Source organism: Siphateles boraxobius, unplaced genomic scaffold (assembly GCF_051911475.1).
Source record: "Siphateles boraxobius isolate OS27281-9 unplaced genomic scaffold, OSU_SipBor_1 390, whole genome shotgun sequence".
NCBI classification, from domain to species: Eukaryota; Metazoa; Chordata; class Actinopteri; order Cypriniformes; family Leuciscidae; genus Siphateles; species Siphateles boraxobius.
The window spans coordinates 191,675-212,533 of NW_027509020.1; the positions used below are offsets into that span (position 1 = coordinate 191,675).

At 40.2% G+C, this 20,859-nt stretch overlaps 48 non-coding genes across 48 annotated transcripts; all 48 read right to left on the reverse strand.

The window, feature by feature from the left end:
• Window positions 1-102: 102 nt before the first annotated feature.
• LOC143705193 (5S ribosomal RNA) lies at window positions 103-221 on the reverse strand. Its single transcript, XR_013192127.1, has one exon. It is a non-coding gene; the product is annotated as a 5S ribosomal RNA (ribosomal RNA).
• A 372-nt stretch (window positions 222-593) lies between these two features.
• On the reverse strand, window positions 594-712 carry LOC143705194 (5S ribosomal RNA). The gene has a single exon (XR_013192128.1). It is a non-coding gene; the product is annotated as a 5S ribosomal RNA (ribosomal RNA).
• A 363-nt stretch (window positions 713-1,075) lies between these two features.
• LOC143704684 (5S ribosomal RNA) lies at window positions 1,076-1,194 on the reverse strand. The gene has a single exon (XR_013191631.1). It is a non-coding gene; the product is annotated as a 5S ribosomal RNA (ribosomal RNA).
• Window positions 1,195-1,566: 372 nt separating this feature from the next.
• LOC143704670 (5S ribosomal RNA) lies at window positions 1,567-1,685 on the reverse strand. Its single transcript, XR_013191618.1, has one exon. It is a non-coding gene; the product is annotated as a 5S ribosomal RNA (ribosomal RNA).
• A 162-nt stretch (window positions 1,686-1,847) lies between these two features.
• Window positions 1,848-1,966, reverse strand: LOC143705195 (5S ribosomal RNA). The gene has a single exon (XR_013192129.1). It is a non-coding gene; the product is annotated as a 5S ribosomal RNA (ribosomal RNA).
• A 370-nt stretch (window positions 1,967-2,336) lies between these two features.
• On the reverse strand, window positions 2,337-2,455 carry LOC143705196 (5S ribosomal RNA). Its single transcript, XR_013192130.1, has one exon. It is a non-coding gene; the product is annotated as a 5S ribosomal RNA (ribosomal RNA).
• A 363-nt stretch (window positions 2,456-2,818) lies between these two features.
• Window positions 2,819-2,937, reverse strand: LOC143705197 (5S ribosomal RNA). The gene has a single exon (XR_013192131.1). It is a non-coding gene; the product is annotated as a 5S ribosomal RNA (ribosomal RNA).
• Window positions 2,938-3,309: 372 nt separating this feature from the next.
• LOC143704671 (5S ribosomal RNA) lies at window positions 3,310-3,428 on the reverse strand. The gene has a single exon (XR_013191619.1). It is a non-coding gene; the product is annotated as a 5S ribosomal RNA (ribosomal RNA).
• Window positions 3,429-3,799: 371 nt separating this feature from the next.
• Window positions 3,800-3,918, reverse strand: LOC143705200 (5S ribosomal RNA). Its single transcript, XR_013192133.1, has one exon. It is a non-coding gene; the product is annotated as a 5S ribosomal RNA (ribosomal RNA).
• A 371-nt stretch (window positions 3,919-4,289) lies between these two features.
• Window positions 4,290-4,408, reverse strand: LOC143705201 (5S ribosomal RNA). Its single transcript, XR_013192134.1, has one exon. It is a non-coding gene; the product is annotated as a 5S ribosomal RNA (ribosomal RNA).
• Window positions 4,409-4,771: 363 nt separating this feature from the next.
• On the reverse strand, window positions 4,772-4,890 carry LOC143705202 (5S ribosomal RNA). The gene has a single exon (XR_013192135.1). It is a non-coding gene; the product is annotated as a 5S ribosomal RNA (ribosomal RNA).
• Window positions 4,891-5,253: 363 nt separating this feature from the next.
• On the reverse strand, window positions 5,254-5,372 carry LOC143705203 (5S ribosomal RNA). The gene has a single exon (XR_013192136.1). It is a non-coding gene; the product is annotated as a 5S ribosomal RNA (ribosomal RNA).
• Window positions 5,373-5,534: 162 nt separating this feature from the next.
• LOC143705204 (5S ribosomal RNA) lies at window positions 5,535-5,653 on the reverse strand. Its single transcript, XR_013192137.1, has one exon. It is a non-coding gene; the product is annotated as a 5S ribosomal RNA (ribosomal RNA).
• A 372-nt stretch (window positions 5,654-6,025) lies between these two features.
• Window positions 6,026-6,144, reverse strand: LOC143705206 (5S ribosomal RNA). The gene has a single exon (XR_013192139.1). It is a non-coding gene; the product is annotated as a 5S ribosomal RNA (ribosomal RNA).
• A 370-nt stretch (window positions 6,145-6,514) lies between these two features.
• LOC143705207 (5S ribosomal RNA) lies at window positions 6,515-6,633 on the reverse strand. The gene has a single exon (XR_013192140.1). It is a non-coding gene; the product is annotated as a 5S ribosomal RNA (ribosomal RNA).
• A 363-nt stretch (window positions 6,634-6,996) lies between these two features.
• On the reverse strand, window positions 6,997-7,115 carry LOC143705208 (5S ribosomal RNA). Its single transcript, XR_013192141.1, has one exon. It is a non-coding gene; the product is annotated as a 5S ribosomal RNA (ribosomal RNA).
• Window positions 7,116-7,277: 162 nt separating this feature from the next.
• On the reverse strand, window positions 7,278-7,396 carry LOC143705209 (5S ribosomal RNA). The gene has a single exon (XR_013192142.1). It is a non-coding gene; the product is annotated as a 5S ribosomal RNA (ribosomal RNA).
• Window positions 7,397-7,759: 363 nt separating this feature from the next.
• LOC143705210 (5S ribosomal RNA) lies at window positions 7,760-7,878 on the reverse strand. Its single transcript, XR_013192143.1, has one exon. It is a non-coding gene; the product is annotated as a 5S ribosomal RNA (ribosomal RNA).
• Window positions 7,879-8,040: 162 nt separating this feature from the next.
• LOC143705211 (5S ribosomal RNA) lies at window positions 8,041-8,159 on the reverse strand. Its single transcript, XR_013192144.1, has one exon. It is a non-coding gene; the product is annotated as a 5S ribosomal RNA (ribosomal RNA).
• Window positions 8,160-8,321: 162 nt separating this feature from the next.
• LOC143705212 (5S ribosomal RNA) lies at window positions 8,322-8,440 on the reverse strand. Its single transcript, XR_013192145.1, has one exon. It is a non-coding gene; the product is annotated as a 5S ribosomal RNA (ribosomal RNA).
• A 372-nt stretch (window positions 8,441-8,812) lies between these two features.
• Window positions 8,813-8,931, reverse strand: LOC143705213 (5S ribosomal RNA). The gene has a single exon (XR_013192146.1). It is a non-coding gene; the product is annotated as a 5S ribosomal RNA (ribosomal RNA).
• Window positions 8,932-9,303: 372 nt separating this feature from the next.
• Window positions 9,304-9,422, reverse strand: LOC143705214 (5S ribosomal RNA). Its single transcript, XR_013192147.1, has one exon. It is a non-coding gene; the product is annotated as a 5S ribosomal RNA (ribosomal RNA).
• Window positions 9,423-9,785: 363 nt separating this feature from the next.
• On the reverse strand, window positions 9,786-9,904 carry LOC143705215 (5S ribosomal RNA). The gene has a single exon (XR_013192148.1). It is a non-coding gene; the product is annotated as a 5S ribosomal RNA (ribosomal RNA).
• Window positions 9,905-10,066: 162 nt separating this feature from the next.
• On the reverse strand, window positions 10,067-10,185 carry LOC143705217 (5S ribosomal RNA). The gene has a single exon (XR_013192150.1). It is a non-coding gene; the product is annotated as a 5S ribosomal RNA (ribosomal RNA).
• A 372-nt stretch (window positions 10,186-10,557) lies between these two features.
• LOC143705218 (5S ribosomal RNA) lies at window positions 10,558-10,676 on the reverse strand. Its single transcript, XR_013192151.1, has one exon. It is a non-coding gene; the product is annotated as a 5S ribosomal RNA (ribosomal RNA).
• A 363-nt stretch (window positions 10,677-11,039) lies between these two features.
• LOC143705219 (5S ribosomal RNA) lies at window positions 11,040-11,158 on the reverse strand. The gene has a single exon (XR_013192152.1). It is a non-coding gene; the product is annotated as a 5S ribosomal RNA (ribosomal RNA).
• A 372-nt stretch (window positions 11,159-11,530) lies between these two features.
• Window positions 11,531-11,649, reverse strand: LOC143704672 (5S ribosomal RNA). Its single transcript, XR_013191620.1, has one exon. It is a non-coding gene; the product is annotated as a 5S ribosomal RNA (ribosomal RNA).
• A 162-nt stretch (window positions 11,650-11,811) lies between these two features.
• On the reverse strand, window positions 11,812-11,930 carry LOC143705220 (5S ribosomal RNA). The gene has a single exon (XR_013192153.1). It is a non-coding gene; the product is annotated as a 5S ribosomal RNA (ribosomal RNA).
• Window positions 11,931-12,300: 370 nt separating this feature from the next.
• Window positions 12,301-12,419, reverse strand: LOC143705221 (5S ribosomal RNA). Its single transcript, XR_013192154.1, has one exon. It is a non-coding gene; the product is annotated as a 5S ribosomal RNA (ribosomal RNA).
• Window positions 12,420-12,782: 363 nt separating this feature from the next.
• LOC143705222 (5S ribosomal RNA) lies at window positions 12,783-12,901 on the reverse strand. The gene has a single exon (XR_013192155.1). It is a non-coding gene; the product is annotated as a 5S ribosomal RNA (ribosomal RNA).
• Window positions 12,902-13,273: 372 nt separating this feature from the next.
• On the reverse strand, window positions 13,274-13,392 carry LOC143704673 (5S ribosomal RNA). The gene has a single exon (XR_013191621.1). It is a non-coding gene; the product is annotated as a 5S ribosomal RNA (ribosomal RNA).
• A 371-nt stretch (window positions 13,393-13,763) lies between these two features.
• On the reverse strand, window positions 13,764-13,882 carry LOC143705223 (5S ribosomal RNA). Its single transcript, XR_013192156.1, has one exon. It is a non-coding gene; the product is annotated as a 5S ribosomal RNA (ribosomal RNA).
• Window positions 13,883-14,253: 371 nt separating this feature from the next.
• Window positions 14,254-14,372, reverse strand: LOC143705225 (5S ribosomal RNA). Its single transcript, XR_013192157.1, has one exon. It is a non-coding gene; the product is annotated as a 5S ribosomal RNA (ribosomal RNA).
• Window positions 14,373-14,735: 363 nt separating this feature from the next.
• Window positions 14,736-14,854, reverse strand: LOC143705226 (5S ribosomal RNA). The gene has a single exon (XR_013192158.1). It is a non-coding gene; the product is annotated as a 5S ribosomal RNA (ribosomal RNA).
• A 363-nt stretch (window positions 14,855-15,217) lies between these two features.
• LOC143705227 (5S ribosomal RNA) lies at window positions 15,218-15,336 on the reverse strand. The gene has a single exon (XR_013192159.1). It is a non-coding gene; the product is annotated as a 5S ribosomal RNA (ribosomal RNA).
• Window positions 15,337-15,498: 162 nt separating this feature from the next.
• On the reverse strand, window positions 15,499-15,617 carry LOC143705229 (5S ribosomal RNA). Its single transcript, XR_013192161.1, has one exon. It is a non-coding gene; the product is annotated as a 5S ribosomal RNA (ribosomal RNA).
• Window positions 15,618-15,988: 371 nt separating this feature from the next.
• LOC143705230 (5S ribosomal RNA) lies at window positions 15,989-16,107 on the reverse strand. Its single transcript, XR_013192162.1, has one exon. It is a non-coding gene; the product is annotated as a 5S ribosomal RNA (ribosomal RNA).
• Window positions 16,108-16,477: 370 nt separating this feature from the next.
• LOC143705231 (5S ribosomal RNA) lies at window positions 16,478-16,596 on the reverse strand. The gene has a single exon (XR_013192163.1). It is a non-coding gene; the product is annotated as a 5S ribosomal RNA (ribosomal RNA).
• A 363-nt stretch (window positions 16,597-16,959) lies between these two features.
• Window positions 16,960-17,078, reverse strand: LOC143705232 (5S ribosomal RNA). Its single transcript, XR_013192164.1, has one exon. It is a non-coding gene; the product is annotated as a 5S ribosomal RNA (ribosomal RNA).
• Window positions 17,079-17,240: 162 nt separating this feature from the next.
• LOC143705233 (5S ribosomal RNA) lies at window positions 17,241-17,359 on the reverse strand. The gene has a single exon (XR_013192165.1). It is a non-coding gene; the product is annotated as a 5S ribosomal RNA (ribosomal RNA).
• Window positions 17,360-17,722: 363 nt separating this feature from the next.
• LOC143705234 (5S ribosomal RNA) lies at window positions 17,723-17,841 on the reverse strand. Its single transcript, XR_013192166.1, has one exon. It is a non-coding gene; the product is annotated as a 5S ribosomal RNA (ribosomal RNA).
• Window positions 17,842-18,204: 363 nt separating this feature from the next.
• On the reverse strand, window positions 18,205-18,323 carry LOC143705235 (5S ribosomal RNA). The gene has a single exon (XR_013192167.1). It is a non-coding gene; the product is annotated as a 5S ribosomal RNA (ribosomal RNA).
• A 162-nt stretch (window positions 18,324-18,485) lies between these two features.
• Window positions 18,486-18,604, reverse strand: LOC143704687 (5S ribosomal RNA). Its single transcript, XR_013191634.1, has one exon. It is a non-coding gene; the product is annotated as a 5S ribosomal RNA (ribosomal RNA).
• Window positions 18,605-18,976: 372 nt separating this feature from the next.
• Window positions 18,977-19,095, reverse strand: LOC143705236 (5S ribosomal RNA). Its single transcript, XR_013192168.1, has one exon. It is a non-coding gene; the product is annotated as a 5S ribosomal RNA (ribosomal RNA).
• A 371-nt stretch (window positions 19,096-19,466) lies between these two features.
• LOC143705237 (5S ribosomal RNA) lies at window positions 19,467-19,585 on the reverse strand. Its single transcript, XR_013192169.1, has one exon. It is a non-coding gene; the product is annotated as a 5S ribosomal RNA (ribosomal RNA).
• Window positions 19,586-19,948: 363 nt separating this feature from the next.
• LOC143705238 (5S ribosomal RNA) lies at window positions 19,949-20,067 on the reverse strand. Its single transcript, XR_013192170.1, has one exon. It is a non-coding gene; the product is annotated as a 5S ribosomal RNA (ribosomal RNA).
• A 162-nt stretch (window positions 20,068-20,229) lies between these two features.
• LOC143705241 (5S ribosomal RNA) lies at window positions 20,230-20,348 on the reverse strand. The gene has a single exon (XR_013192172.1). It is a non-coding gene; the product is annotated as a 5S ribosomal RNA (ribosomal RNA).
• Window positions 20,349-20,720: 372 nt separating this feature from the next.
• LOC143705242 (5S ribosomal RNA) lies at window positions 20,721-20,839 on the reverse strand. Its single transcript, XR_013192173.1, has one exon. It is a non-coding gene; the product is annotated as a 5S ribosomal RNA (ribosomal RNA).
• Window positions 20,840-20,859: the final 20 nt, after the last annotated feature.

Consider the following 20,859-nt stretch of genomic DNA (forward strand, 5'->3'; position numbering starts at 1 on the left):
AACAACTTTTGAAAAAACTCAAACTCTTTCATGCTTTCTGAAGAATCTCAGAGACTTTTTAAGGCTTTTTGAAGCTCAGGCACTCTTTTTTTTTTTTTTAAAAGCTTACAGCACCTGGTATTCCCAGGCGGTCTCCCATCCAAGTACTAACCAGGCCCGACCCTGCTTAGCTTCCGAGATCAGACGAGATCGGGCGTGCCCAAGGTGGTATGGCCGTAAGCGAAAACTGCTGCCAAAATTGGGCTATTTAAAAGGTTAGACCATTAGTGAAGAAAACTAAGAACAACTTTTGAAAAAACTCAAACTCTTTCATGCTTTCTGAAGAATCTCAGAGACTTTTTAAGGGTTTTTGAAGAAGCTCAGGGACTCTTTTTTTTTTTTCTTAAAAAAGCTTACAACACCTAGTATTCCCATGCGGCCTCCCATCCAAGTACTAACCAGGCCTTATTTAAAAGCTTAGACCATTAGTGAAGAAGACTAAGAAGAACTTTTGAAAAAACTCAAACTCTTTCATGCTTTCTGAAGAATCTCAGAGACTTTTTAAGGCTTTTTGAAGCTCAGGCACTCTTTTTTTTTTTTTTTTTTTTTTTAAAAGCTTACAGCACCTGGTATTCCCAGGCGGTCTCCCATCCAAGTACTAACCAGGCCCGACCCTGCTTAGCTTCCGAGATCAGACGAGATCGGGCGTGCCCAAGGTGGTATGGCCGTAAGCTAAAACTGCTGCCAAAATTGGGCTATTTAAAAGGTTAGACCATTAGTGAAGAAAACTAAGAACAACTTTTGAAAAAACTCAAGCTCTTTCATGCTTTCTGAAGAATCTCAGAGACTTTTTAAGGCTTTTTGAAGAAGCTCAGGGACTCTTTTTTTTTTTTCTTAAAAAAGCTTACAACACCTAGTATTCCCATGCGGCCTCCCATCCAAGTACTAACCAGGCCTTATTTAAAAGCTTAGACCATTAGTGAAGAAGACTAAGAAGAACTTTTGAAAAAACTCAAACTCTTTCATGCTTTCTGAAGAATCTCAGAGACTTTTTAAGGCTTTTTGAAGCTCAGGGACTCTTTTTTTTTTTTTTAAAAGCTTACAGCACCTGGTATTCCCAGGCGGTCTCCCATCTAAGTACTAACCAGGCCCGACCCTGCTTAGCTTCCGAGATCAGACGAGATCGGGCGTGCCCAAGGTGGTATGGCCGTAAGCGAATACTGCTGCCAAAATTGGGCTATTTAAAAGGTTAGACCATTAGTGAAGAAAACTAAGAACAACTTTTGAAAAAACTCAAGCTCTTTCATGCTTTCTGAAGAATCTCAGAGACTTTTTAAGGCTTTTTGAAGAAGCTCAGGGACTCTTTTTTTTTTTTCTTAAAAAAGCTTACAACACCTAGTATTCCCATGCGGCCTCCCATCCAAGTACTAACCAGGCCTTATTTAAAAGCTTAGACCATTAGTGAAGAAGACTAAGAAGAACTTTTGAAAAAACTCAAACTCTTTCATGCTTTCTGAAGAATCTCAGAGACTTTTTAAGGCTTTTTGAAGCTCAGGCACTCTTTTTTTTTTATTTTTTTTTTTTAAAAGCTTACAGCACCTGGTATTCCCAGGCGGTCTCCCATCCAAGTACTAACCAGGCCCCACCCTGCTTAGCTTCCGAGATCAGACGAGATCGGGCGTGCCCAAGGTGGTATGGCCGTAAGCTAAAACTGCTGCCAAAATTGGGCTATTTAAAAGGTTAGACCATTAGTGAAGAAAACTAAGAACAACTTTTGAAAAAACTCAAGCTCTTTCATGCTTTCTGAAGAATCTCAGAGACTTTTTAAGGCTTTTTGAAGCTCAGGCACTCTTTTTTTTTTTTTTAAAAGCTTACAGCACCTGGTATTCCCAGGCGGTCTCCCATCCAAGTACTAACCAGGCCCGACCCTGCTTAGCTTCCGAGATCAGACGAGATCGGGCGTGCCCAAGGTGGTATGGCCGTAAGCTAAAACTGCTGCCAAAATTGGGCTATTTAAAAGGTTAGACCATTAGTGAAGAAAACTAAGAACAACTTTTGAAAAAACTCAAGCTCTTTCATGCTTTCTGAAGAATCTCAGAGACTTTTTAAGGCTTTTTGAAGAAGCTCAGGGACTCTTTTTTTTTTTCTTAAAAAAGCTTACAACACCTAGTATTCCCATGCGGCCTCCCATCCAAGTACTAACCAGGCCTTATTTAAAAGCTTAGACCATTAGTGAAGAAGACTAAGAAGAACTTTTGAAAAAACTCAAACTCTTTCATGCTTTCTGAAGAATCTCAGAGACTTTTTAAGGCTTTTTGAAGCTCAGGCACTCTTTTTTTTTTTTTTTTTTTTTTAAAAGCTTACAGCACCTGGTATTCCCAGGCGGTCTCCCATCCAAGTACTAACCAGGCCCGACCCTGCTTAGCTTCCGAGATCAGACGAGATCGGGCGTGCCCAAGGTGGTATGGCCGTAAGCTAAAACTGCTGCCAAAATTGGGCTATTTAAAAGGTTAGACCATTAGTGAAGAAAACTAAGAACAACTTTTGAAAAAACTCAAGCTCTTTCATGCTTTCTGAAGAATCTCAGAGACTTTTTAAGGCTTTTTGAAGAAGCTCAGGGACTCTTTTTTTTTTTTCTTAAAAAAGCTTACAACACCTAGTATTCCCATGCGGCCTCCCATCCAAGTACTAACCAGGCCTTATTTAAAAGCTTAGACCATTAGTGAAGAAGACTAAGAAGAACTTTTGAAAAAACTCAAACTCTTTCATGCTTTCTGAAGAATCTCAGAGACTTTTTAAGGCTTTTTGAAGCTCAGGGACTCTTTTTTTTTTTTTTAAAAGCTTACAGCACCTGGTATTCCCAGGCGGTCTCCCATCCAAGTACTAACCAGGCCCGACCCTGCTTAGCTTCCGAGATCAGACGAGATCGGGCGTGCCCAAGGTGGTATGGCCGTAAGCGAATACTGCTGCCAAAATTGGGCTATTTAAAAGGTTAGACCATTAGTGAAGAAAACTAAGAACAACTTTTGAAAAAACTCAAGCTCTTTCATGCTTTCTGAAGAATCTCAGAGACTTTTTAAGGCTTTTTGAAGAAGCTCAGGGACTCTTTTTTTTTTTTCTTAAAAAAGCTTACAACACCTAGTATTCCCATGCGGCCTCCCATCCAAGTACTAACCAGGCCTTATTTAAAAGCTTAGACCATTAGTGAAGAAGACTAAGAAGAACTTTTGAAAAAACTCAAACTCTTTCATGCTTTCTGAAGAATCTCAGAGACTTTTTAAGGCTTTTTGAAGCTCAGGCACTCTTTTTTTTTTATTTTTTTTTTTTAAAAGCTTACAGCACCTGGTATTCCCAGGCGGTCTCCCATCCAAGTACTAACCAGGCCCCACCCTGCTTAGCTTCCGAGATCAGACGAGATCGGGCGTGCCCAAGGTGGTATGGCCGTAAGCTAAAACTGCTGCCAAAATTGGGCTATTTAAAAGGTTAGACCATTAGTGAAGAAAACTAAGAACAACTTTTGAAAAAACTCAAGCTCTTTCATGCTTTCTGAAGAATCTCAGAGACTTTTTAAGGCTTTTTGAAGAAGCTCAGGGACTCTTTTTTTTTTTTCTTAAAAAAGCTTACAACACCTAGTATTCCCATGCGGCCTCCCATCCAAGTACTAACCAGGCCTTATTTAAAAGCTTAGACCATTAGTGAAGAAGACTAAGAAGAACTTTTGAAAAAACTCAAACTCTTTCATGCTTTCTGAAGAATCTCAGAGACTTTTTAAGGCTTTTTGAAGCTCAGGCACTCTTTTTTTTTTTTTTTTTTTTTTAAAAGCTTACAGCACCTGGTATTCCCAGGCGGTCTCCCATCCAAGTACTAACCAGGCCCGACCCTGCTTAGCTTCCGAGATCAGACGAGATCGGGCGTGCCCAAGGTGGTATGGCCGTAAGCTAAAACTGCTGCCAAAATTGGGCTATTTAAAAGGTTAGACCATTAGTGAAGAAAACTAAGAACAACTTTTGAAAAAACTCAAGCTCTTTCATGCTTTCTTAAGAATCTCAGAGACTTTTTAAGGCTTTTTGAAGAAGCTCAGGGACTCTTTTTTTTTTTTCTTAAAAAAGATTACAACACCTAGTATTCCCATGCGGCCTCCCATCCAAGTACTAACCAGGCCTTATTTAAAAGCTTAGACCATTAGTGAAGAAGACTAAGAAGAACTTTTGAAAAAACTCAAACTCTTTCATGCTTTCTGAAGAATCTCAGAGACTTTTTAAGGCTTTTTGAAGCTCAGGCACTCTTTTTTTTTTTTTTTTTTTTTTAAAAGCTTACAGCACCTGGTATTCCCAGGCGGTCTCCCATCCAAGTACTAACCAGGCCCGACCCTGCTTAGCTTCCGAGATCAGACGAGATCGGGCGTGCCCAAGGTGGTATGGCCGTAAGCTAAAACTGCTGCCAAAATTGGGCTATTTAAAAGGTTAGACCATTAGTGAAGAAAACTAAGAACAACTTTTGAAAAAACTCAAGCTCTTTCATGCTTTCTGAAGAATCTCAGAGACTTTTTAAGGCTTTTTGAAGAAGCTCAGGGACTCTTTTTTTTTTTTCTTAAAAAAGCTTACAACACCTAGTATTCCCATGCGGCCTCCCATCCAAGTACTAACCAGGCCTTATTTAAAAGCTTAGACCATTAGTGAAGAAGACTAAGAAGAACTTTTGAAAAAACTCAAACTCTTTCATGCTTTCTGAAGAATCTCAGAGACTTTTTAAGGCTTTTTGAAGCTCAGGGACTCTTTTTTTTTTTTTTAAAAGCTTACAGCACCTGGTATTCCCAGGCGGTCTCCCATCCAAGTACTAACCAGGCCCGACCCTGCTTAGCTTCCGAGATCAGACGAGATCGGGCGTGCCCAAGGTGGTATGGCCGTAAGCGAATACTGCTGCCAAAATTGGGCTATTTAAAAGGTTAGACCATTAGTGAAGAAAACTAAGAACAACTTTTGAAAAAACTCAAGCTCTTTCATGCTTTCTGAAGAATCTCAGAGACTTTTTAAGGCTTTTTGAAGAAGCTCAGGGACTCTTTTTTTTTTTTCTTAAAAAAGCTTACAACACCTAGTATTCCCATGCGGCCTCCCATCCAAGTACTAACCAGGCCTTATTTAAAAGCTTAGACCATTAGTGAAGAAGACTAAGAAGAACTTTTGAAAAAACTCAAACTCTTTCATGCTTTCTGAAGAATCTCAGAGACTTTTTAAGGCTTTTTGAAGCTCAGGGACTCTTTTTTTTTTTTTTAAAAGCTTACAGCACCTGGTATTCCCAGGCGGTCTCCCATCCAAGTACTAACCAGGCCCGACCCTGCTTAGCTTCCGAGATCAGACGAGATCGGGCGTGCCCAAGGTGGTATGGCCGTAAGCGAATACTGCTGCCAAAATTGGGCTATTTAAAAGGTTAGACCATTAGTGAAGAAAACTAAGAACAACTTTTGAAAAAACTCAAACTCTTTCATGCTTTCTGAAGAATCTCAGAGACTTTTTAAGGCTTTTTGAAGCTCAGGCACTCTTTTTTTTTTTTTTAAAAGCTTACAGCACCTGGTATTCCCAGGCGGTCTCCCATCCAAGTACTAACCAGGCCCGACCCTGCTTAGCTTCCGAGATCAGACGAGATCGGGCGTGCCCAAGGTGGTATGGCCGTAAGCGAAAACTGCTGCCAAAATTGGGCTATTTAAAAGGTTAGACCATTAGTGAAGAAAACTAAGAACAACTTTTGAAAAAACTCAAACTCTTTCATGCTTTCTGAAGAATCTCAGAGACTTTTTAAGGGTTTTTGAAGAAGCTCAGGGACTCTTTTTTTTTTTTCTTAAAAAAGCTTACAACACCTAGTATTCCCATGCGGCCTCCCATCCAAGTACTAACCAGGCCTTATTTAAAAGCTTAGACCATTAGTGAAGAAGACTAAGAAGAACTTTTGAAAAAACTCAAACTCTTTCATGCTTTCTGAAGAATCTCAGAGACTTTTTAAGGCTTTTTGAAGCTCAGGCACTCTTTTTTTTTTTTTTTTTTTTTTTAAAAGCTTACAGCACCTGGTATTCCCAGGCGGTCTCCCATCCAAGTACTAACCAGGCCCGACCCTGCTTAGCTTCCGAGATCAGACGAGATCGGGCGTGCCCAAGGTGGTATGGCCGTAAGCTAAAACTGCTGCCAAAATTGGGCTATTTAAAAGGTTAGACCATTAGTGAAGAAAACTAAGAACAACTTTTGAAAAAACTCAAGCTCTTTCATGCTTTCTGAAGAATCTCAGAGACTTTTTAAGGCTTTTTGAAGAAGCTCAGGGACTCTTTTTTTTTTTTCTTAAAAAAGATTACAACACCTAGTATTCCCATGCGGCCTCCCATCCAAGTACTAACCAGGCCTTATTTAAAAGCTTAGACCATTAGTGAAGAAGACTAAGAAGAACTTTTGAAAAAACTCAAACTCTTTCATGCTTTCTGAAGAATCTCAGAGACTTTTTAAGGCTTTTTGAAGCTCAGGCACTCTTTTTTTTTTTTTTTTTTTTTAAAAGCTTACAGCACCTGGTATTCCCAGGCGGTCTCCCATCCAAGTACTAACCAGGCCCGACCCTGCTTAGCTTCCGAGATCAGACGAGATCGGGCGTGCCCAAGGTGGTATGGCCGTAAGCTAAAACTGCTGCCAAAATTGGGCTATTTAAAAGGTTAGACCATTAGTGAAGAAAACTAAGAACAACTTTTGAAAAAACTCAAGCTCTTTCATGCTTTCTGAAGAATCTCAGAGACTTTTTAAGGCTTTTTGAAGAAGCTCAGGGACTCTTTTTTTTTTTTCTTAAAAAAGCTTACAACACCTAGTATTCCCATGCGGCCTCCCATCCAAGTACTAACCAGGCCTTATTTAAAAGCTTAGACCATTAGTGAAGAAGACTAAGAAGAACTTTTGAAAAAACTCAAACTCTTTCATGCTTTCTGAAGAATCTCAGAGACTTTTTAAGGCTTTTTGAAGCTCAGGGACTCTTTTTTTTTTTTTTAAAAGCTTACAGCACCTGGTATTCCCAGGCGGTCTCCCATCCAAGTACTAACCAGGCCCGACCCTGCTTAGCTTCCGAGATCAGACGAGATCGGGCGTGCCCAAGGTGGTATGGCCGTAAGCGAATACTGCTGCCAAAATTGGGCTATTTAAAAGGTTAGACCATTAGTGAAGAAAACTAAGAACAACTTTTGAAAAAACTCAAACTCTTTCATGCTTTCTGAAGAATCTCAGAGACTTTTTAAGGCTTTTTGAAGCTCAGGCACTCTTTTTTTTTTTTTTAAAAGCTTACAGCACCTGGTATTCCCAGGCGGTCTCCCATCCAAGTACTAACCAGGCCCGACCCTGCTTAGCTTCCGAGATCAGACGAGATCGGGCGTGCCCAAGGTGGTATGGCCGTAAGCTAAAACTGCTGCCAAAATTGGGCTATTTAAAAGGTTAGACCATTAGTGAAGAAAACTAAGAACAACTTTTGAAAAAACTCAAGCTCTTTCATGCTTTCTGAAGAATCTCAGAGACTTTTTAAGGCTTTTTGAAGAAGCTCAGGGACTCTTTTTTTTTTTTCTTAAAAAAGCTTACAACACCTAGTATTCCCATGCGGCCTCCCATCCAAGTACTAACCAGGCCTTATTTAAAAGCTTAGACCATTAGTGAAGAAGACTAAGAAGAACTTTTGAAAAAACTCAAACTCTTTCATGCTTTCTGAAGAATCTCAGAGACTTTTTAAGGCTTTTTGAAGCTCAGGGACTCTTTTTTTTTTTTTTAAAAGCTTACAGCACCTGGTATTCCCAGGCGGTCTCCCATCCAAGTACTAACCAGGCCCGACCCTGCTTAGCTTCCGAGATCAGACGAGATCGGGCGTGCCCAAGGTGGTATGGCCGTAAGCGAATACTGCTGCCAAAATTGGGCTATTTAAAAGGTTAGACCATTAGTGAAGAAAACTAAGAACAACTTTTGAAAAAACTCAAACTCTTTCATGCTTTCTGAAGAATCTCAGAGACTTTTTAAGGCTTTTTGAAGCTCAGGCACTCTTTTTTTTTTTTTTAAAAGCTTACAGCACCTGGTATTCCCAGGCGGTCTCCCATCCAAGTACTAACCAGGCCCGACCCTGCTTAGCTTCCGAGATCAGACGAGATCGGGCGTGCCCAAGGTGGTATGGCCGTAAGCGAAAACTGCTGCCAAAATTGGGCTATTTAAAAGGTTAGACCATTAGTGAAGAAAACTAAGAACAACTTTTGAAAAAACTCAAACTCTTTCATGCTTTCTGAAGAATCTCAGAGACTTTTTAAGGCTTTTTGAAGCTCAGGCACTCTTTTTTTTTTTTTAAAAAGCTTACAGCACCTGGTATTCCCAGGCGGTCTCCCATCCAAGTACTAACCAGGCCCGACCCTGCTTAGCTTCCGAGATCAGACGAGATCGGGCGTGCCCAAGGTGGTATGGCCGTAAGCGAAAACTGCTGCCAAAATTGGGCTATTTAAAAGGTTAGACCATTAGTGAAGAAAACTAAGAACAACTTTTGAAAAAACTCAAACTCTTTCATGCTTTCTGAAGAATCTCAGAGACTTTTTAAGGGTTTTTGAAGAAGCTCAGGGACTCTTTTTTTTTTTTCTTAAAAAAGCTTACAACACCTAGTATTCCCATGCGGCCTCCCATCCAAGTACTAACCAGGCCTTATTTAAAAGCTTAGACCATTAGTGAAGAAGACTAAGAAGAACTTTTGAAAAAACTCAAACTCTTTCATGCTTTCTGAAGAATCTCAGAGACTTTTTAAGGCTTTTTGAAGCTCAGGCACTCTTTTTTTTTATTTTTTTTTTTTTAAAAGCTTACAGCACCTGGTATTCCCAGGCGGTCTCCCATCCAAGTACTAACCAGGCCCGACCCTGCTTAGCTTCCGAGATCAGACGAGATCGGGCGTGCCCAAGGTGGTATGGCCGTAAGCTAAAACTGCTGCCAAAATTGGGCTATTTAAAAGGTTAGACCATTAGTGAAGAAAACTAAGAACAACTTTTGAAAAAACTCAAGCTCTTTCATGCTTTCTGAAGAATCTCAGAGACTTTTTAAGGCTTTTTGAAGAAGCTCAGGGACTCTTTTTTTTTTTTCTTAAAAAAGCTTACAACACCTAGTATTCCCATGCGGCCTCCCATCCAAGTACTAACCAGGCCTTATTTAAAAGCTTAGACCATTAGTGAAGAAGACTAAGAAGAACTTTTGAAAAAACTCAAACTCTTTCATGCTTTCTGAAGAATCTCAGAGACTTTTTAAGGCTTTTTGAAGCTCAGGCACTCTTTTTTTTTTATTTTTTTTTTTTAAAAGCTTACAGCACCTGGTATTCCCAGGCGGTCTCCCATCCAAGTACTAACCAGGCCCGACCCTGCTTAGCTTCCGAGATCAGACGAGATCGGGCGTGCCCAAGGTGGTATGGCCGTAAGCTAAAACTGCTGCCAAAATTGGGCTATTTAAAAGGTTAGACCATTAGTGAAGAAAACTAAGAACAACTTTTGAAAAAACTCAAGCTCTTTCATGCTTTCTGAAGAATCTCAGAGACTTTTTAAGGCTTTTTGAAGAAGCTCAGGGACTCTTTTTTTTTTTTCTTAAAAAAGCTTACAACACCTAGTATTCCCATGCGGCCTCCCATCCAAGTACTAACCAGGCCTTATTTAAAAGCTTAGACCATTAGTGAAGAAGACTAAGAAGAACTTTTGAAAAAACTCAAACTCTTTCATGCTTTCTGAAGAATCTCAGAGACTTTTTAAGGCTTTTTGAAGCTCAGGGACTCTTTTTTTTTTTTTTAAAAGCTTACAGCACCTGGTATTCCCAGGCGGTCTCCCATCCAAGTACTAACCAGGCCCGACCCTGCTTAGCTTCCGAGATCAGACGAGATCGGGCGTGCCCAAGGTGGTATGGCCGTAAGCGAATACTGCTGCCAAAATTGGGCTATTTAAAAGGTTAGACCATTAGTGAAGAAAACTAAGAACAACTTTTGAAAAAACTCAAACTCTTTCATGCTTTCTGAAGAATCTCAGAGACTTTTTAAGGCTTTTTGAAGCTCAGGCACTCTTTTTTTTTTTTTTAAAAGCTTACAGCACCTGGTATTCCCAGGCGGTCTCCCATCCAAGTACTAACCAGGCCCGACCCTGCTTAGCTTCCGAGATCAGACGAGATCGGGCGTGCCCAAGGTGGTATGGCCGTAAGCGAAAACTGCTGCCAAAATTGGGCTATTTAAAAGGTTAGACCATTAGTGAAGAAAACTAAGAACAACTTTTGAAAAAACTCAAACTCTTTCATGCTTTCTGAAGAATCTCAGAGACTTTTTAAGGGTTTTTGAAGAAGCTCAGGGACTCTTTTTTTTTTTTCTTAAAAAAGCTTACAACACCTAGTATTCCCATGCGGCCTCCCATCCAAGTACTAACCAGGCCTTATTTAAAAGCTTAGACCATTAGTGAAGAAGACTAAGAAGAACTTTTGAAAAAACTCAAACTCTTTCATGCTTTCTGAAGAATCTCAGAGACTTTTTAAGGCTTTTTGAAGCTCAGGCACTCTTTTTTTTTTTTTTTTTTTTTTTAAAAGCTTACAGCACCTGGTATTCCCAGGCGGTCTCCCATCCAAGTACTAACCAGGCCCGACCCTGCTTAGCTTCCGAGATCAGACGAGATCGGGCGTGCCCAAGGTGGTATGGCCGTAAGCTAAAACTGCTGCCAAAATTGGGCTATTTAAAAGGTTAGACCATTAGTGAAGAAAACTAAGAACAACTTTTGAAAAAACTCAAGCTCTTTCATGCTTTCTGAAGAATCTCAGAGACTTTTTAAGGCTTTTTGAAGAAGCTCAGGGACTCTTTTTTTTTTTTCTTAAAAAAGCTTACAACACCTAGTATTCCCATGCGGCCTCCCATCCAAGTACTAACCAGGCCTTATTTAAAAGCTTAGACCATTAGTGAAGAAGACTAAGAAGAACTTTTGAAAAAACTCAAACTCTTTCATGCTTTCTGAAGAATCTCAGAGACTTTTTAAGGCTTTTTGAAGCTCAGGGACTCTTTTTTTTTTTTTTAAAAGCTTACAGCACCTGGTATTCCCAGGCGGTCTCCCATCCAAGTACTAACCAGGCCCGACCCTGCTTAGCTTCCGAGATCAGACGAGATCGGGCGTGCCCAAGGTGGTATGGCCGTAAGCGAATACTGCTGCCAAAATTGGGCTATTTAAAAGGTTAGACCATTAGTGAAGAAAACTAAGAACAACTTTTGAAAAAACTCAAGCTCTTTCATGCTTTCTGAAGAATCTCAGAGACTTTTTAAGGCTTTTTGAAGAAGCTCAGGGACTCTTTTTTTTTTTTCTTAAAAAAGCTTACAACACCTAGTATTCCCATGCGGCCTCCCATCCAAGTACTAACCAGGCCTTATTTAAAAGCTTAGACCATTAGTGAAGAAGACTAAGAAGAACTTTTGAAAAAACTCAAACTCTTTCATGCTTTCTGAAGAATCTCAGAGACTTTTTAAGGCTTTTTGAAGCTCAGGCACTCTTTTTTTTTTATTTTTTTTTTTTAAAAGCTTACAGCACCTGGTATTCCCAGGCGGTCTCCCATCCAAGTACTAACCAGGCCCCACCCTGCTTAGCTTCCGAGATCAGACGAGATCGGGCGTGCCCAAGGTGGTATGGCCGTAAGCTAAAACTGCTGCCAAAATTGGGCTATTTAAAAGGTTAGACCATTAGTGAAGAAAACTAAGAACAACTTTTGAAAAAACTCAAGCTCTTTCATGCTTTCTGAAGAATCTCAGAGACTTTTTAAGGCTTTTTGAAGCTCAGGCACTCTTTTTTTTTTTTTTAAAAGCTTACAGCACCTGGTATTCCCAGGCGGTCTCCCATCCAAGTACTAACCAGGCCCGACCCTGCTTAGCTTCCGAGATCAGACGAGATCGGGCGTGCCCAAGGTGGTATGGCCGTAAGCTAAAACTGCTGCCAAAATTGGGCTATTTAAAAGGTTAGACCATTAGTGAAGAAAACTAAGAACAACTTTTGAAAAAACTCAAGCTCTTTCATGCTTTCTGAAGAATCTCAGAGACTTTTTAAGGCTTTTTGAAGAAGCTCAGGGACTCTTTTTTTTTTTCTTAAAAAAGCTTACAACACCTAGTATTCCCATGCGGCCTCCCATCCAAGTACTAACCAGGCCTTATTTAAAAGCTTAGACCATTAGTGAAGAAGACTAAGAAGAACTTTTGAAAAAACTCAAACTCTTTCATGCTTTCTGAAGAATCTCAGAGACTTTTTAAGGCTTTTTGAAGCTCAGGCACTCTTTTTTTTTTTTTTTTTTTTTTAAAAGCTTACAGCACCTGGTATTCCCAGGCGGTCTCCCATCCAAGTACTAACCAGGCCCGACCCTGCTTAGCTTCCGAGATCAGACGAGATCGGGCGTGCCCAAGGTGGTATGGCCGTAAGCTAAAACTGCTGCCAAAATTGGGCTATTTAAAAGGTTAGACCATTAGTGAAGAAAACTAAGAACAACTTTTGAAAAAACTCAAGCTCTTTCATGCTTTCTGAAGAATCTCAGAGACTTTTTAAGGCTTTTTGAAGAAGCTCAGGGACTCTTTTTTTTTTTTCTTAAAAAAGCTTACAACACCTAGTATTCCCATGCGGCCTCCCATCCAAGTACTAACCAGGCCTTATTTAAAAGCTTAGACCATTAGTGAAGAAGACTAAGAAGAACTTTTGAAAAAACTCAAACTCTTTCATGCTTTCTGAAGAATCTCAGAGACTTTTTAAGGCTTTTTGAAGCTCAGGGACTCTTTTTTTTTTTTTTAAAAGCTTACAGCACCTGGTATTCCCAGGCGGTCTCCCATCCAAGTACTAACCAGGCCCGACCCTGCTTAGCTTCCGAGATCAGACGAGATCGGGCGTGCCCAAGGTGGTATGGCCGTAAGCGAATACTGCTGCCAAAATTGGGCTATTTAAAAGGTTAGACCATTAGTGAAGAAAACTAAGAACAACTTTTGAAAAAACTCAAGCTCTTTCATGCTTTCTGAAGAATCTCAGAGACTTTTTAAGGCTTTTTGAAGAAGCTCAGGGACTCTTTTTTTTTTTTCTTAAAAAAGCTTACAACACCTAGTATTCCCATGCGGCCTCCCATCCAAGTACTAACCAGGCCTTATTTAAAAGCTTAGACCATTAGTGAAGAAGACTAAGAAGAACTTTTGAAAAAACTCAAACTCTTTCATGCTTTCTGAAGAATCTCAGAGACTTTTTAAGGCTTTTTGAAGCTCAGGCACTCTTTTTTTTTTATTTTTTTTTTTTAAAAGCTTACAGCACCTGGTATTCCCAGGCGGTCTCCCATCCAAGTACTAACCAGGCCCCACCCTGCTTAGCTTCCGAGATCAGACGAGATCGGGCGTGCCCAAGGTGGTATGGCCGTAAGCTAAAACTGCTGCCAAAATTGGGCTATTTAAAAGGTTAGACCATTAGTGAAGAAAACTAAGAACAACTTTTGAAAAAACTCAAGCTCTTTCATGCTTTCTGAAGAATCTCAGAGACTTTTTAAGGCTTTTTGAAGAAGCTCAGGGACTCTTTTTTTTTTTTCTTAAAAAAGCTTACAACACCTAGTATTCCCATGCGGCCTCCCATCCAAGTACTAACCAGGCCTTATTTAAAAGCTTAGACCATTAGTGAAGAAGACTAAGAAGAACTTTTGAAAAAACTCAAACTCTTTCATGCTTTCTGAAGAATCTCAGAGACTTTTTAAGGCTTTTTGAAGCTCAGGCACTCTTTTTTTTTTTTTTTTTTTTTTAAAAGCTTACAGCACCTGGTATTCCCAGGCGGTCTCCCATCCAAGTACTAACCAGGCCCGACCCTGCTTAGCTTCCGAGATCAGACGAGATCGGGCGTGCCCAAGGTGGTATGGCCGTAAGCTAAAACTGCTGCCAAAATTGGGCTATTTAAAAGGTTAGACCATTAGTGAAGAAAACTAAGAACAACTTTTGAAAAAACTCAAGCTCTTTCATGCTTTCTGAAGAATCTCAGAGACTTTTTAAGGCTTTTTGAAGAAGCTCAGGGACTCTTTTTTTTTTTTCTTAAAAAAGATTACAACACCTAGTATTCCCATGCGGCCTCCCATCCAAGTACTAACCAGGCCTTATTTAAAAGCTTAGACCATTAGTGAAGAAGACTAAGAAGAACTTTTGAAAAAACTCAAACTCTTTCATGCTTTCTGAAGAATCTCAGAGACTTTTTAAGGCTTTTTGAAGCTCAGGCACTCTTTTTTTTTTTTTTTTTTTTTTAAAAGCTTACAGCACCTGGTATTCCCAGGCGGTCTCCCATCCAAGTACTAACCAGGCCCGACCCTGCTTAGCTTCCGAGATCAGACGAGATCGGGCGTGCCCAAGGTGGTATGGCCGTAAGCTAAAACTGCTGCCAAAATTGGGCTATTTAAAAGGTTAGACCATTAGTGAAGAAAACTAAGAACAACTTTTGAAAAAACTCAAGCTCTTTCATGCTTTCTGAAGAATCTCAGAGACTTTTTAAGGCTTTTTGAAGAAGCTCAGGGACTCTTTTTTTTTTTTCTTAAAAAAGCTTACAACACCTAGTATTCCCATGCGGCCTCCCATCCAAGTACTAACCAGGCCTTATTTAAAAGCTTAGACCATTAGTGAAGAAGACTAAGAAGAACTTTTGAAAAAACTCAAACTCTTTCATGCTTTCTGAAGAATCTCAGAGACTTTTTAAGGCTTTTTGAAGCTCAGGGACTCTTTTTTTTTTTTTTAAAAGCTTACAGCACCTGGTATTCCCAGGCGGTCTCCCATCCAAGTACTAACCAGGCCCGACCCTGCTTAGCTTCCGAGATCAGACGAGATCGGGCGTGCCCAAGGTGGTATGGCCGTAAGCGAATACTGCTGCCAAAATTGGGCTATTTAAAAGGTTAGACCATTAGTGAAGAAAACTAAGAACAACTTTTGAAAAAACTCAAGCTCTTTCATGCTTTCTGAAGAATCTCAGAGACTTTTTAAGGCTTTTTGAAGAAGCTCAGGGACTCTTTTTTTTTTTTCTTAAAAAAGCTTACAACACCTAGTATTCCCATGCGGCCTCCCATCCAAGTACTAACCAGGCCTTATTTAAAAGCTTAGACCATTAGTGAAGAAGACTAAGAAGAACTTTTGAAAAAACTCAAACTCTTTCATGCTTTCTGAAGAATCTCAGAGACTTTTTAAGGCTTTTTGAAGCTCAGGGACTCTTTTTTTTTTTTTTAAAAGCTTACAGCACCTGGTATTCCCAGGCGGTCTCCCATCCAAGTACTAACCAGGCCCGACCCTGCTTAGCTTCCGAGATCAGACGAGATCGGGCGTGCCCAAGGTGGTATGGCCGTAAGCGAATACTGCTGCCAAAATTGGGCTATTTAAAAGGTTAGACCATTAGTGAAGAAAACTAAGAACAACTTTTGAAAAAACTCAAACTCTTTCATGCTTTCTGAAGAATCTCAGAGACTTTTTAAGGCTTTTTGAAGCTCAGGCACTCTTTTTTTTTTTTTTAAAAGCTTACAGCACCTGGTATTCCCAGGCGGTCTCCCATCCAAGTACTAACCAGGCCCGACCCTGCTTAGCTTCCGAGATCAGACGAGATCGGGCGTGCCCAAGGTGGTATGGCCGTAAGCGAAAACTGCTGCCAAAATTGGGCTATTTAAAAGGTTAGACCATTAGTGAAGAAAACTAAGAACAACTTTTGAAAAAACTCAAACTCTTTCATGCTTTCTGAAGAATCTCAGAGACTTTTTAAGGGTTTTTGAAGAAGCTCAGGGACTCTTTTTTTTTTTTCTTAAAAAAGCTTACAACACCTAGTATTCCCATGCGGCCTCCCATCCAAGTACTAACCAGGCCTTATTTAAAAGCTTAGACCATTAGTGAAGAAGACTAAGAAGAACTTTTGAAAAAACTCAAACTCTTTCATGCTTTCTGAAGAATCTCAGAGACTTTTTAAGGCTTTTTGAAGCTCAGGCACTCTTTTTTTTTTTTTTTTTTTTTTAAAAGCTTACAGCACCTGGTATTCCCAGGCGGTCTCCCATCCAAGTACTAACCAGGCCCGACCCTGCTTAGCTTCCGAGATCAGACGAGATCGGGCGTGCCCAAGGTGGTATGGCCGTAAGCTAAAACTGCTGCCAAAATTGGGCTATTTAAAAGGTTAGACCATTAGTGAAGAAAACTAAGAACAACTTTTGAAAAAACTCAAGCTCTTTCATGCTTTCTGAAGAATCTCAGAGACTTTTTAAGGCTTTTTGAAGAAGCTCAGGGACTCTTTTTTTTTTTTCTTAAAAAAGATTACAACACCTAGTATTCCCATGCGGCCTCCCATCCAAGTACTAACCAGGCCTTATTTAAAAGCTTAGACCATTAGTGAAGAAGACTAAGAAGAACTTTTGAAAAAACTCAAACTCTTTCATGCTTTCTGAAGAATCTCAGAGACTTTTTAAGGCTTTTTGAAGCTCAGGCACTCTTTTTTTTTTTTTTTTTTTTTAAAAGCTTACAGCACCTGGTATTCCCAGGCGGTCTCCCATCCAAGTACTAACCAGGCCCGACCCTGCTTAGCTTCCGAGATCAGACGAGATCGGGCGTGCCCAAGGTGGTATGGCCGTAAGCTAAAACTGCTGCCAAAATTGGGCTATTTAAAAGGTTAGACCATTAGTGAAGAAAACTAAGAACAACTTTTGAAAAAACTCAAGCTCTTTCATGCTTTCTGAAGAATCTCAGAGACTTTTTAAGGCTTTTTGAAGAAGCTCAGGGACTCTTTTTTTTTTTTCTTAAAAAAGCTTACAACACCTAGTATTCCCATGCGGCCTCCCATCCAAGTACTAACCAGGCCTTATTTAAAAGCTTAGACCATTAGTGAAGAAGACTAAGAAGAACTTTTGAAAAAACTCAAACTCTTTCATGCTTTCTGAAGAATCTCAGAGACTTTTTAAGGCTTTTTGAAGCTCAGGGACTCTTTTTTTTTTTTTTAAAAGCTTACAGCACCTGGTATTCCCAGGCGGTCTCCCATCCAAGTACTAACCAGGCCCGACCCTGCTTAGCTTCCGAGATCAGACGAGATCGGGCGTGCCCAAGGTGGTATGGCCGTAAGCGAATACTGCTGCCAAAATTGGGCTATTTAAAAGGTTAGACCATTAGTGAAGAAAACTAAGAACAACTTTTGAAAAAACTCAAACTCTTTCATGCTTTCTGAAGAATCTCAGAGACTTTTTAAGGCTTTTTGAAGCTCAGGCACTCTTTTTTTTTTTTTTAAAAGCTTACAGCACCTGGTATTCCCAGGCGGTCTCCCATCCAAGTACTAACCAGGCCCGACCCTGCTTAGCTTCCGAGATCAGACGAGATCGGGCGTGCCCAAGGTGGTATGGCCGTAAGCTAAAACTGCTGCCAAAATTGGGCTATTTAAAAGGTTAGACCATTAGTGAAGAAAACTAAGAACAACTTTTGAAAAAACTCAAGCTCTTTCATGCTTTCTGAAGAATCTCAGAGACTTTTTAAGGCTTTTTGAAGAAGCTCAGGGACTCTTTTTTTTTTTTCTTAAAAAAGCTTACAACACCTAGTATTCCCATGCGGCCTCCCATCCAAGTACTAACCAGGCCTTATTTAAAAGCTTAGACCATTAGTGAAGAAGACTAAGAAGAACTTTTGAAAAAACTCAAACTCTTTCATGCTTTCTGAAGAATCTCAGAGACTTTTTAAGGCTTTTTGAAGCTCAGGGACTCTTTTTTTTTTTTTTAAAAGCTTACAGCACCTGGTATTCCCAGGCGGTCTCCCATCCAAGTACTAACCAGGCCCGACCCTGCTTAGCTTCCGAGATCAGACGAGATCGGGCGTGCCCAAGGTGGTATGGCCGTAAGCGAATACTGCTGCCAAAATTGGGCTATTTAAAAGGTTAGACCATTAGTGAAGAAAACTAAGAACAACTTTTGAAAAAACTCAAGCTCTTTCATGCTTTCTGAAGAATCTCAGAGACTTTTTAAGGCTTTTTGAAGAAGCTCAGGGACTCTTTTTTTTTTTTCTTAAAAAAGCTTACAACACCTAGTATTCCCATGCGGCCTCCCATCCAAGTACTAACCAGGCCTTATTTAAAAGCTTAGACCATTAGTGAAGAAGACTAAGAAGAACTTTTGAAAAAACTCAAACTCTTTCATGCTTTCTGAAGAATCTCAGAGACTTTTTAAGGCTTTTTGAAGCTCAGGGACTCTTTTTTTTTTTTTTAAAAGCTTACAGCACCTGGTATTCCCAGGCGGTCTCCCATCCAAGTACTAACCAGGCCCGACCCTGCTTAGCTTCCGAGATCAGACGAGATCGGGCGTGCCCAAGGTGGTATGGCCGTAAGCGAATACTGCTGCCAAAATTGGGCTATTTAAAAGGTTAGACCATTAGTGAAGAAAACTAAGAACAACTTTTGAAAAAACTCAAACTCTTTCATGCTTTCTGAAGAATCTCAGAGACTTTTTAAGGCTTTTTGAAGCTCAGGCACTCTTTTTTTTTTTTTTAAAAGCTTACAGCACCTGGTATTCCCAGGCGGTCTCCCATCCAAGTACTAACCAGGTCCGACCCTGCTTAGCTTCCGAGATCAGACGAGATCGGGCGTGCCCAAGGTGGTATGGCCGTAAGCGAAAACTGCTGCCAAAATTGGGCTATTTAAAAGGTTAGACCATTAGTGAAGAAAACTAAGAACAACTTTTGAAAAAACTCAAACTCTTTCATGCTTTCTGAAGAATCTCAGAGACTTTTTAAGGGTTTTTGAAGAAGCTCAGGGACTCTTTTTTTTTTTTCTTAAAAAAGCTTACAACACCTAGTATTCCCATGCGGCCTCCCATCCAAGTACTAACCAGGCCTTATTTAAAAGCTTAGACCATTAGTGAAGAAGACTAAGAAGAACTTTTGAAAAAACTCAAACTCTTTCATGCTTTCTGAAGAATCTCAGAGACTTTTTAAGGCTTTTTGAAGCTCAGGCACTCTTTTTTTTTTTTTTTTTTTTTTTAAAAGCTTACAGCACCTGGTATTCCCAGGCGGTCTCCCATCCAAGTACTAACCAGGCCCGACCCTGCTTAGCTTCCGAGATCAGACGAGATCGGGCGTGCCCAAGGTGGTATGGCCGTAAGCTAAAACTGCTGCCAAAATTGGGCTATTTAAAAGGTTAGACCATTAGTGAAGAAAACTAAGAACAACTTTTGAAAAAACTCAAGCTCTTTCATGCTTTCTGAAGAATCTCAGAGACTTTTTAAGGCTTTTTGAAGAAGCTCAGGGACTCTTTTTTTTTTTTCTTAAAAAAGATTACAACACCTAGTATTCCCATGCGGCCTCCCATCCAAGTACTAACCAGGCCTTATTTAAAAGCTTAGACCATTAGTGAAGAAGACTAAGAAGAACTTTTGAAAAAACTCAAACTCTTTCATGCTTTCTGAAGAATCTCAGAGACTTTTTAAGGCTTTTTGAAGCTCAGGCACTCTTTTTTTTTTTTTTTTTTTTTTAAAAGCTTACAGCACCTGGTATTCCCAGGCGGTCTCCCATCCAAGTACTAACCAGGCCCGACCCTGCTTAGCTTCCGAGATCAGACGAGATCGGGCGTGCCCAAGGTGGTATGGCCGTAAGCTAAAACTGCTGCCAAAATTGGGCTATTTAAAAGGTTAGACCATTAGTGAAGAAAACTAAGAACAACTTTTGAAAAAACTCAAGCTCTTTCATGCTTTCTGAAGAATCTCAGAGACTTTTTAAGGCTTTTTGAAGAAGCTCAGGGACTCTTTTTTTTTTTTCTTAAAAAAGCTTACAACACCTAGTATTCCCATGCGGCCTCCCATCCAAGTACTAACCAGGCCTTATTTAAAAGCTTAGACCATTAGTGAAGAAGACTAAGAAGAACTTTTGAAAAAACTCAAACTCTTTCATGCTTTCTGAAGAATCTCAGAGACTTTTTAAGGCTTTTTGAAGCTCAGGGACTCTTTTTTTTTTTTTTAAAAGCTTACAGCACCTGGTATTCCCAGGCGGTCTCCCATCCAAGTACTAACCAGGCCCGACCCTGCTTAGCTTCCGAGATCAGACGAGATCGGGCGTGCCCAAGGTGGTATGGCCGTAAGCGAATACTGCTGCCAAAATTGGGCTATTTAAAAGGTTAGACCATTAGTGAAGAAAACTAAGAACAACTTTTGAAAAAACTCAAACTCTTTCATGCTTTCTGAAGAATCTCAGAGACTTTTTAAGGCTTTTTGAAGCTCAGGCACTCTTTTTTTTTTTTTTAAAAGCTTACAGCACCTGGTATTCCCAGGCGGTCTCCCATCCAAGTACTAACCAGGCCCGACCCTGCTTAGCTTCCGAGATCAGACGAGATCGGGCGTGCCCAAGGTGGTATGGCCGTAAGCGAAAACTGCTGCCAAAATTGGGCTATTTAAAAGGTTAGACCATTAGTGAAGAAAACTAAGAACAACTTTTGAAAAAACTCAAACTCTTTCATGCTTTCTGAAGAATCTCAGAGACTTTTTAAGGGTTTTTGAAGAAGCTCAGGGACTCTTTTTTTTTTTTCTTAAAAAAGCTTACAACACCTAGTATTCCCATGCGGCCTCCCATCCAAGTACTAACCAGGCCTTATTTAAAAGCTTAGACCATTAGTGAAGAAGACTAAGAAGAACTTTTGAAAAAACTCAAACTCTTTCATGCTTTCTGAAGAATCTCAGAGACTTTTTAAGGCTTTTTGAAGCTCAGGCACTCTTTTTTTTTTTTTTTTTTTTTTTAAAAGCTTACAGCACCTGGTATTCCCAGGCGGTCTCCCATCCAAGTACTAACCAGGCCCGACCCTGCTTAGCTTCCGAGATCAGACGAGATCGGGCGTGCCCAAGGTGGTATGGCCGTAAGCTAAAACTGCTGCCAAAATTG